Raw genomic sequence first — 12,750 nt, 5'->3', positions numbered from 1 at the left:
TCACCTTAGGAGATCGCAAAGGAAATTGTCGATTGAACACCGATAGAAGGCAAACCTTTTAGGTTATAATCAAAGAATTGTCATTAAAAAAACTAACTTAGAATTAAGAAAATGTGCAAATAGAGGGACTGATAATAGAAAATACTTCTAAGTGCAAGTAACCCTGAGGAATCAAGTTTTTGGATGCCAAAGGGAAATGATTGCCTAGAATTAAAGCGCGATATAAAAGAAGCTGGAAGTGGTGATTTCGCATTATCTTCGCAATCCATAGCCCATACCCTAATCCTCCATACCACCAACCCTTGATTATAGAAGACAAGGGAGAAACTCAACAAAAAAATGAGAACAAATATTTCTTATTGGTAAGGAAATGTCAAAATGCTTGTGAGATTTGTTATTATTGATTAATGGTTACCTTTATGCTAAGAATTGATGGAAAAGCTCTAACAAATTATTACCTTGTTCTAAGTAGAATCATGTCATTTAATGAGATAAAGCATCACAAATCTAGGGTTTTACTTGACTCGTGGCTTTGAACATCCAATTAAAGAAGACAACTATTAGGAAGGAAGAACTTGAATAGAGATGAGTGGAGGAACTAAGGGATTCAAATGATGTTAAGTAAATCTATAGAGAAATTGAAACTCTTGACAATCAGGGAAATTACAAAGGCATGGGAAAGTGCAGCAGATATGAATGGTGTTAATGCTAAATGAATAATTCAAAATTCAAAATTTGAAAATGGTATTGCACCTCCCCTAAAATTAATGCTCCCATAATGGTAGGATTTAAAATTATGCAAAAATAAAAAAATAAATTAAATCTCATTCACCAATTAAAAAATTCTTTTAATAAAATTAACTAATAAGATAGAAGAATTAAAATTATGTCAAGGTTGACTAAACGAATGATATACTAGAGATTCTGACTAATTAGTAGCATTATACAAGATTTGTTAATAAATATTGATATTGATATTAGTGTTCTTTTCTTCTTAATTAATCAACTTCCATGTAATGCAAGGTTTGATTCTAGTTTACAAATAGAATGAAATAGATGAGTCTTCTCTTTCTTTTTTTAATACACAAGGAGAATTAAGGCTTGTTAGTACCAAGCCATTGCATAAAACCCATTACAATCTCTCTGTATCCTCCTTTAGAGATTCGGGGGAGGATAGGTGGCATTGAAACCTGACAAACATAAAAGTCCCCATTTAGTGAGAAAATCTGCCACTTGATTCCTAGCTCAAGCAACTTATCGCATACTCACATCCTAGGTCTAGAGCAATAAAGATTTAGTAGCAATAATGATATCATGATCTTCATGCTCCATGTTAGTTTCAGTAGAAAAAATCTCTAACACCTTGGTAGAATTTGACTCAAGAATCACTTTTCAAAATCCTAAATCCCAAACCATTTTCAAACCATAAACACATACAGTAATCTCCATTGAGAGGCTATCATGCCTACTTAGATGGTAAACAAGCCCAGAGATAAACTGCCCCTTATCATCATGAAGGAGACCACCACTAGCAGCCACCCTTATTATAGAAGAAAAAGCACCATTAGCATTTAATTTGACCCAATCATCTAGGGAGTATTCCTACCTATTAGCTACTTTCCCAAAGTTAACCTTATCTTATATCTCCTTTAAGCAGCTAAAACAAGCATATGCTTATGTCAATTTCTTAAGAATTGATGATAGCCTACCCTCAAGGATAAATAAATTCTATCGCTTCCACAATTCCCAGTAAAGAAGGTTGAATAATGCATTCCAGTCTATAGCATCTTCAGTAGCCCTGACGTACATGTTCCACCTCATACAATCACTGAGGTTCATATTGAAGAATTAATTCTACATTTTGGTATGAGCAGAACCATAGAGAACATGAAGCACATCTTCAGTTTCAATTCTATAGATAGCATACTTATCCTCTTGATAAAGATCTCTTACTTTTCTTCAATGATTGGTTAGAATACTACTTTGAGATACCATCCATAAGAACAATTTACAATGTTTGGAGGCTTTCACCTTCCAAAGTTTCTCCCAAAATCTGTTTGATTGAGAATCAATATTCGAGACCACTTTATATATAGATTTCACAGAGAAATCTCTAGTCTTTGTCTGACACCAATGAGCTTCCATACCATGATTAATCCTTTCAACACCATCCTCTACCTTTTCCTAAGTGGCTTTGATCCCAGACCACACATTCAATCTCAATCATTTTAGATAAATACGTGGCATTAAATCATTGCCATAATTATATTCATTGCAAGCTATTTTGACCCATAAATCATCCCTCCACTTAATAAGGGCCATCTAAGTTTCATAAGAAGTTTTTGATTTTGGTTCCTTAAGTACCTCAATCTCAGCCCTTCATTTTTTTAGCTTACAATTGTCATCCCAAGCTACTAAATGGATCTTCTTTTTTCCATTTGAGCTCCCCCATAAGAAGTCTCTATTACACTTATCAAGGTTCTCACAAGTGTAAGCACGGAGAAGAGCGGTTTGCATGACGTGATGTGGAATAGCCTAAGTCACAGTTGTAATCAAAATAGTGCAGCCCTGGCCTTCCAATTCATAAATATGGTTTTAGCTTTGTCCACAGTTTCTTAGAAAGTTTCCTTATTCATTCTCTTGTGTAATAATGGTATCCCTAAATACTTCCCCAAACTATGGATTGTGTAAACTCTATAAACTAATTGATCTCATTACATTTGTTCAAACTAACATTCTTGAAGAAAAATAACTGCTTTGTCAGAGTTAACCTTCTACCAAAAGAAAAACAAAAGCCCTCAAAGATTTGCTAAATAACTTGAGCCTATTGTATAGAAGCCTTAGAAAATAAGATGATGTCATTGGCAAAGAATAAGTGCAATATCAAAGGGCCATTCTTGTTACGATAGATAGGCTACCATTTCCCGCTATTCACTTGTTCCTGAATAAGATGAGCAAACTTCTCCATACGTATAACAAAGAGATACGAGGATATAGGATCACCCTATCTTACCCCCTAGTCAAATTGAAATTTTCAACCTTAAACCCATTCCAAAGTAATTGCATACTTATAGAAGAAACAATAATAGAAATTAACTATACAAAGTTGTGTTCAATTTTAATTCCTTCAAACAACTCTCCATGAAATTCCAATTAACATTGTCATAGGCCATCTCAAGGTCAATCTTAATAGCCATAAACCTTTTTTTCTTCTATATAATCCATATGGAGTAGATTGTTTCTTGCATAACTATAATATTATCTGAACTGTGGTAACTAGTATAACATCCTAAATTTCTAATCCTGTGTTAATGACTAATTAGTGGATGAATTAGTGATTTAATGTGGGATTAGGATTCTTGATAGTGAAGTGTTATATTAACCCATTAGGATGTTATATGAATAGATATGAGCGAAAGAGCGAAATACTGAAGCAAAACATATGAGCATAGTGAGGATTTCCATCATTGTGCCACGTGCCACGGTGCATGGTGCATAACTTTACTTAATAGGACAAGTCCAGCTCGTGAAAATAGAAGGAGAGAATGTAAGGGAGAGGTTAAGAGTGGAAAAGAGCAAGGGATCTGCAAAGGCAAGCATAATCAGGAGTAAGGACGGTGTTTTTGACCTATTACTTATCGAGTAAGTCACGTACTGCCTTAACCTTTGATTTTATCCTATTTTCTCTTAGTTTTAACTAGTAAGAAATTGAATTTAGGAATTTTAAGGAGTTGATTTCTTACCTTATAGTAATAGAAAGGTTCTTCACAACTGAACTAGTACTTTGTGACTGGTTTGAGTTGAAACAATAAAGCTTTAAAGCTATAGGTAAGATTTGCCCCAATCTAGAGAGAGTAGTGAGAGAAATTGGCTAGAAAATGTTAAAACTTGAAATCAAGGGTAATCAGTGGTAATGTGTGCAATCGAGTGTGAATTATGGATTTGAAAGCAATTAGGTACGTAAATGCAATAATTGGCACTTTTGTCAATAGAGAAAATGACTTTGAATGCCAATTTTTATGTAGATTCTAGTGAGTGATGAGTAAATAAGTGAAAAAAGATCTAAGTAAGGAAGTAAAATGGGTAAACCTTTTTATCATACAGAAAGGTTGAGGTAACCATGTAGCTTATTATGTTTATTAGCTATTATAACTGTATGAAAGCAAATACCAAATGTGAGATTGTGAATTTATGAGTTTTATGCATGATTGTTATTACATGGACTTTAGTTCATGAAATAATATCTGAAAAGTCATTAATTTTAATAAATATATATATATGATATGAAAGTATATGTGGAGGAAATGTGGATAAGTAGTGATAATTATGAAAAGAACATGATCATAGGGCATGAGAGTTCACCCAAGATATGTAGGGATTTGTGTGTGGAGATATGTGAGAGAAAAATCCATATGGTCAGGTTATCACCATGGGACATCCGATGCAGCATTATATGGGTTGTTACCATGAGTAATCCAGTACAGCATATTATGGAACTGTTACCATGGGACATCTGGGTAGTTTGAAAACTCCCTAGTGCTTGTTAGGGTATAGTTAGGAGTCAATGATGCCTCTATCACAAGTGCGTGTGAAGAGGGAAACCATAATCCATAAGTCAGTTAGATTACCTTTGGCTAGGTGTTTCTACCACCAAAAGTTTGCTGGAGTCAATAAGCTATTGATCCAAGAGAGCTTATGGTTTTGTGTCGAAGAGCATTGAAGGTTCGGTGGCTAGACGATTATGTTAGTATGTATTTGTGTGGAAATACTCTTAAAAAGATGATATTTTTTAATATTGTAACATATATGTGATACTAATTTATTTTCATTACTTTGACATGATTATTTGTAGTAATAAGCATTGGATGAACTATATGAGTTACTGAGATTTTTATCTCACCTGTGATTATTCATATTTTTAAGGTTCTAATACTAGCGGGTCAAAGGGAAAGGATATAGACTGAGCTGAGATATCTCGCCTAAGTCTTTGTAAGATATGGTGTAATGATTTGTAGCTTGTTAGCCAAGAATATATATAAGTTGCCATAGAATTTATACATGTGCATAAAGATGTGATTGTGGTATGCTTGATGATTTTAAGATCCCTAACCCTTGTATATGTGTGAAGTAGATGGATGTTGATTTAGCGATGTATGAGATTGATAGATGAAAATGTGATTTTAGCCTAAAGTGTGAAATAGGCAGTTCACAAGTCAAATATATGTATGTGAGTTATATTGTTCATGTGTGTGGTCAATCAGGTATGAATTGTCTATTTAGATGTGGTCAAGATCCAAAAAGTGGCTAATGATATTTAGTTTTGAATTCGGACACTTAAGTGTCAAGATTTTGGCAGAAAATGGTCAAAAATCACTTAGGTATCCAATTTTTGATAGGAATATTGGATTAAGTTGAAACCAGTGTCATTAGTTAGATTTTAAAACAGGCTTCGTGTGGGCACTTGAACCATCCCAATCAAATATCAGATGTAGAAATGGCACGTGTCTGAATTTTGTATCAGAAACTGTCATTTGACAGTAAATTCAGGTGTGTGTGCTGCGACGTACAGAACAGAGTGAATGGCTGTAGCCTCTGTGCCACATGCCGCAGCACATATGGCACGAACTGCGATGCACGATGCTAAATTTCACTTTGTTCTCCTGTTTTGCACATGTATTCTTGGTCTTTGATGCATACATGGATATTGCTTCCACTGAGTGTTAGGGTTTTATAACTCGAGTAATTTAAAAAAAATAAAATAAGAAGATTTGAAATTTTTTCTTGGAATCCCAAGGCTTTCAATGTTTTTAAGTTAAATGATTTTGAAATGATTAAGAATTGATTGTAGTGGAGCATATGGTAATGTTGATAAAGGCATTACAACTAAGAATGAAACTACATTAGTTAGGAGAAATAATATGTCAAAGAAATGACCTAATCCTAGTAGAAATCACTTTCGTAATAACTTTGTAAATAACATTGCAAAGATTAATCAGTCTCAAATCTTTAACTGTCTTTAGTGGGTTTTTTTTTTTAGAATAAGCACTACTCCAATGGTTTTTTTAATAAGCACAATTAATGTACCATTTACTGTAATGTCCACTTTAACATTACCAAAATTCACCACACAATTATAACAAACAATCATAATTAGGAGTAAGGATTGCTCCTAAGCTTACATTATATATATAAGAGTTAAAACTAATAATCTTTTAAAAATAATTGTGGAATGTTTAGGATCCCATAAAAACCCTTCAAATTGATAGTTTGAGCTCAAACTTAATGATTTATAAAGATATTGGAAGCATGGAAAAGTTTTGGGAAGCAAAACACTTCAAAATAAGGTCAAAAATGTCATTTTTGAGTGTTTTGGTCCATGCGCCGTGGCTCATGGTCCTTGCGCCATGGCATGTGGCACAGAAAGCCTAGTTCGCTTGTTGTATCATGTGCCATGGAGCACATGTCCATGATAGCAATGCTGTCATGATAGCTTTTTTGGACGAATTTTGAACGCGCGCCATTTTCATATTCGATGTCCAATTAGAGTGATTCAAGTACCCACGTGAAGCTTATTCGATAAGCTAACTAATAGTACAAGTTTCATTATGATTCAATACCGTATGAGAATTTTAGATTCTCATATACAAAAGTCAATTTTAAAAGAGATTTTCAAGCATCCAAGTACCTAAAACTCATAACTTATACCATTAACCCATAGTAAAACTTGAACCAAGTCCAATGGACCAAAGTATACTTGAGTGACCAATCAAACATACAAAAACATATCAAACACAAAATTTGGCCACTCAATGGCCCTTTTGCCCAAAATGGCCAAAATACACAATTAACACTACAAGCACTATTTGGCCTCTATTGCTACATAGTGCACTACAAATATATTGTCACCACATAGATAAAACATTCCCTTACACTTGTATTAGTATTTTAGCCCATCACTACAAAAATTCTCACATATTCACATCATATATAATATTGGGCTAAAATACAAATCAACATAGTATGAAACAAGTACAACCAATCAAAATGATATGCATTCCTAGTTGGCAACATATAATATCATATAACAAGTTTATGTACACCACTCAAATGAAAATCGAGCATTATTATTTGATGTAGCAAATCTATAAATCCTTACCTGATTCCCTCCCTAGCCCAGTCTCACTAATAGAACCTGTAAAATGATAACCACTGGGTGAGATAAAAATCTTAGTAACTAAGATAATTTATATTATTGATTAACAAGCCAAGTTATAAATAAGCATTAAAATAAGTAACATAATCACATCATATAAGATCACCACAAATTGCATGCATGATCCCTAACCAGCCGGTCCTCCAATACTCCCGATCGAACCAGTAGCCTATTTCATAGAGCCAAACCACATGTATAGTTCCCAAGCTCACCATTTATGGTAGGACTACCCGGCCAAGGTGTCCTAAACCACTTTTAGACTACTGGTTCCCTCATTACAAGTAATTGGGGTTTTGTTACTCTAACACCACATCCTACGGATGTTAAGGAGCATATTCTCCAACTCCGTACCCCTTTTGGGTACTAAGGAGAGTAAGTCTCCAACAAAACACCCATTATCAGTCCCTAAGGAGAGTAAGTGCTGCACTTGGCATCTCAAAGTGCCAGCAATGCCATATGGACTTAATCTTCACTATCTCTACTAAGGTGACCTCCCACCCTCTAATATGCCACATTTCACTACATATCTCCACTTGACCATGCATAAACAACTTTCAAAACAAATATAATAAATCTTACCATTTACTTCAAAAATATAGAATTTTACAAACCATACTCCACTCATTTTCTAAAATAGATAACCTTTAAAGAATTTATACATATATACTCAACAAATCATAAAAAAGCAACTTGAGAATAACTTATACAAGGTAATAAACAATGAAAATTATCTAGTTACCTCAACCCTTTTGTTACTAAAATGGTTACTCATGGTACTAAATTTCTTCTTGTGTCAAGGCAAGTCTTCCCACACCATAATCTACATCAACAAGTATTATATGTTAACTTTCAATTAACACAAGCACTATTAACTACCAATAACTTCCTAATTCTCCCATTTCTCACTCAAATTCTCAACAAATATGCTTGTGAAGATTACGATTTGTTCACAAAATCCCTTTAAGCCTCGTTCTACTCTATCACAACATAAAACTTAATATCTCAATTTATCACACTTCAACACCCTATGATCAAGTTAGGACTTGATCCAAAATTCACCAAACAAGAAAGTAGCTTCCCATTACAACATATCCAAAATCAATAAACCTAAATTAAACCTTTAGAGTCAATAGAAATGTAACATCCTAAAAATTTTAAGACTCGAATTTATTTTAAATAAAATAAAATAGAATATCTATAATTAAATTAAAATTTAGAATAATTTGATAGAGGTCCAGAGTTTGAATTTTTCTCAGCAAAAGTTTGGTTTTATTTGATTTTTAACTATGGAAAAAATTACCAAAGTTAACCCAAGCTTTTGTGCTATAATAAAAAATGTTGGGCCCTTTCTTGTAATTTCCCCAAACTTTTAGATCAGCATTTTAAAGAGCAAATAGAATGTAGAAATGAAAATAAGGAAACAAAGGAAAGAAACAAACGTGAGAGAGGAAGAAGAGAAGAGAAAGAGAGGGAGTTAGGCTTGGATCTAGGAGGCTTTGCGACCGTTGCGAGCTCAGCTACACTATAGGTAAACTCCCTACTTCAATCCTCTTCCCTTCCTCTTGATTTTCTTCAATTTTTGGAAGAGAGAATTTTTGAATTTTGATCCCAAAGGCTTTATTCTTGTAAGCTTTTGTTTCTTTGGATCCCAAGGAGGATGTTTTGAGTTTCTATATAGTGATCTAATATTTTGAGTAGATAATTGGATGAAAAGAGGTGTTTTGAGTACAAATTAAACCCTGAGAGATTGGGTTTTGCTCCTCAATGGTTTAAGCTTATTGATTTAGTTATAATTTTACTATTTGAGTCTAATAAGATTTAAATTAAGGTTTGGTTTTCATTATAAAGCTAATAGTAAAAGTTGGTGACACTAAGTGAAGGTTTTTAATTGATTAAAAATTATATAAATTGGAAATTAGCCTAGTGATGGCTAATAAATGGTTTTGGTGGTTAAGTGATACTATGTGAATGGTTGGTTTAATATATGGACCATTGGGATGGATTATGGCTCATAAACCCAAGTTATGTGGTATGAGTTGTAGTCTTCATTAATGCTATTTGACATGATAAGTAATGTGGATCACTTATATGTTGTAGGAATTGTTGGTGGAAATTGTTCGAAAGTTAAGGAACAAGCCGAGCCCTATTTTGTACAAGAGGAACCCTTTTGGTACCAAAAGGTTAAGGTAATAGGGGAATTTATATTTCTTATTACTTTATTTTAACTATTTTTGAATAAATATTACTAGCTATCATGCATTACATATTTTAAAAGATTAAATGTGCTTTATAAGGGGTTATGGGGTACTACTTTGATTATAGTGCAAATATGTTTTCCAATTGTTTAACAACAATATTTTTATGAAATGAGATTTGTTTACATGTATTTTAATCATAAGGAATAAAAGTTGCACTTAAGGAAGTGTAACTAAGTAAGGTACCTTAGATAGGCTAAGGAACCGTTTAAGGGATATTTATAAATATTATACTACTTTAGAGTGTTGAAGTGGTCAATACTCAGGAAAGGTAAACACGAATAAAAAGCATGATCTCAGTGGGAGTTCACCAATAAGAAGGTGTGAACTTTTAATATTCTATGGCACACTGCTAGTACTCAGTGTCGCCTTATGTATTATGGGCTCAATGCACTAAAGTGGTTAGTGTATTGAGTGTTCGACACCTCTCAATGGGGGAGGAAATCCAACATATGAAGTGTGAGGTTGAGTGCCTAGGCCAAGGTAGCCCTCACATGGAGAGTAAGTCGGGCTGGCTCTGGGAGGGAGTTAGCTTTGACTGCTTAGGATTCATGTTGAAGGGGCATAGGTAGTTTGGTGGATTAGATCATGCCTTAGATTATGTTTTATGCCTATGGAGATACAAGTAGATATAAAGTTTACCTGTGAGTTAAAGAGTGCCAGGAGGCATTCTGTTGGTCATAAAAGGCCATACCGGCCTAGATCATGCATTCATCATTTTAAATGGCTAAATTATACTATGTTGAATTTATTATTCATTTATTTGATTATGGCTTGATTTGTAATAATTAATGTAGATTTCTCTGTTACTGAGATTGTGGTTGTCTCACCTCTTTCTTTTCAATACTCTAGGGCCAGGCGAAAGAACCAGTGGAGGACGGGGAAAGGAGCAGAGCTAGGGGTTGTTTGTCAATTGTAAATAACTGCAACCCCTTTCTTTTGAGAAAATCTATTGTAATGTATTTAGGATTAGGGTGTCAGTAGGATATAATTATGTATATGTGCATGAGTATGTGTGGATTGTATGGCTTGTGTATGAATTTTTGTTTGCTTGTAGACTTGTGGCTAAGAAACTTGGTTATGGTATGTGATTTTGATGGATTTATTTAGTAGACCAAGTTTCTACTACAAGAAAATATTTATTTTGATATATATGTGATTCTACAAGCAAATGCAAAGTGGTTGCATTGCAAATGGTGTGTTATAAGCAAACAGATACCTTAGATAGAGAGAGTGGGTACATGGGCCCCACAGAGATCTCTGAGCCAAGTGAAAAAGTTTAGTGTGTGTATTCATATGTGTATATGATATTTGGAATAATTTTTAGCCACTTTTGTGTGATTTGTGCATTTTGGGGAATGGCACCCGAGTAGTCAAATTTTGGTATAAAGGGTTTTTCTACCATTTAAATGTTCTATCAGGTGTTTTTAGTCCTATTTGATATGTCCAAAGTGTTCCCACAAGTTTGTGACCATTAGGATGAGATTTGGACAATTTTGAAAATGCTTTTTACCAAAAACCTGTACTTTTGCATCTGAGTGTCCAAATCTTAATCCGACCATTGGATTTCTCTAAAATTTGGTTCATAAGTAAAACCTTTTATAAGCTTCATGTGAGATTTAGAATCTTGTCAATCGATTATCAGATAGAAAAATGGTACACTCTAGAATTTGGTCCGGAGGAGCTATCATGACAGCAAAAGTGCTGTCATGACAGCAATAATTGATAATGTTGTAACATGCATGAAATTTAATCCGTCCGTTAGATCTTTCCAAAATTTAGTATGTTAATAGTACTATTTAAAAGTGACATGTGAGATTTAGAATCGCTCCAATCAGAGGTCGGATGATGAAATGATGCACCCCAGAAGTTAGTCCGGAGGTGCTGTCATGACAGCTTTTTAGCTATCATGAGAGCAAAAATAGCCAATATTTTAACATGTCTAATTTTTAATCCAACCGTTGGATCTTTTTAAAATTTGGTACACTTATAGTAACCTTTGAATGTGATGTGTGAGCTTTAAAATTACTTTGATCGAAGGTCCAATGACGGAACGACACCTCCTGGAAGTTGGCCCAGGAGGGCTGTCATGATAGCAATTTTATTGCTGTCATGACAGCATCTTTTTATTCTACTTTCGTCTAGCTTGCTTCTGTACGCTATAGATAGAACCTATAAATTTTTTTTAAGGTTTTAAATGATTTATTTCTTAAGTTGGTTAGAGTATCAACTCCTTAACCATACTTAGTTTATTTGAATTATGTGATTTTTGGATAACACTCAGGACAAGTGTTGCAAGAAACCTTCAAAACATTGACTCATGGCTTAATCCAATCAGACCAAATTCTCACTCTTCCAAATCCCATGGAAAATGAGATGAAAAGGTAGAGGAGAAGTGTAGAAAACTTACTCAAGAGTTTGAAGGCTTAAATTATCTTCAAAAAGCCCCAAATTGATGCCCTAGCAGTGCCCAAAGTTGCCCCCTTCGTGTTCTAGGTTTTCCACCCTAAAATTTGTCAATTTCTGATGATCTTTGAACTTTTAAGTTGCCTGTTGTGCCATGCACTATAGCGCACGCCACACAAGCCACGGCTCATGATGTAGCAAGTAACAAGTGGATTTTGCTCCCCCTAATGCCTCCCGACTTGATCCGACTTTCATCCTAACTCAATTTAGAGCTAAATATGACCCAAAAATATAATTAGCAACCCAAAAATATAATTAAATAAATTAATCATATTTTTAACTAATTTACCCCTTAATTAATCAACTTTTCTAGATTTGAAGTTTTACGATGTTACATTTACCTGTTTGATGGCTTTAGGATTAGAGAAAATATTCTGCACAAGATTAATAATAGAGTCACCTGCAAGGTCCCATTGGTTCTAAAAAAATAAAGAATTGAAGCCATTTGATCTAGGAGCTTTCATGGGGCTCATATCAAACAATGCCTACTTAATTTCATCACTCGTCATATTCTTGGCACAAAGTGAAAGTTGGCCTGTGTTCAGTTCTAGATACGACACCCTATATTTAAAAGCTCCCTGATTATCAACTTCCTCCATGAATAAATTAGTGAAAAGTCTAGTCATTGACACCTTAAGTTCATCATGGTCATAACACTACATCCCATCATCAGGCTTTAAAGCTTTTATCCTATTCACTTTCTTACAGTGATTAGTATAAGAGTAAAAAAAAGTTGGAATTTTTGTCTCTATAAAGTTGCCATTTTAAACGAGCTTTTTAGGCCCATAGTAGAGAGTCTTGAATAAATATTTGTTC

The sequence above is a fragment of the Prosopis cineraria genome, unplaced genomic scaffold, assembly GCF_029017545.1.
Source record: "Prosopis cineraria cultivar Desert tree isolate PC_DT_omini unplaced genomic scaffold, ASM2901754v1 PC9, whole genome shotgun sequence".
NCBI classification, from domain to species: Eukaryota; Viridiplantae; Streptophyta; class Magnoliopsida; order Fabales; family Fabaceae; genus Prosopis; species Prosopis cineraria.
Note: the sequence above shows the minus strand (reverse complement) of the source record.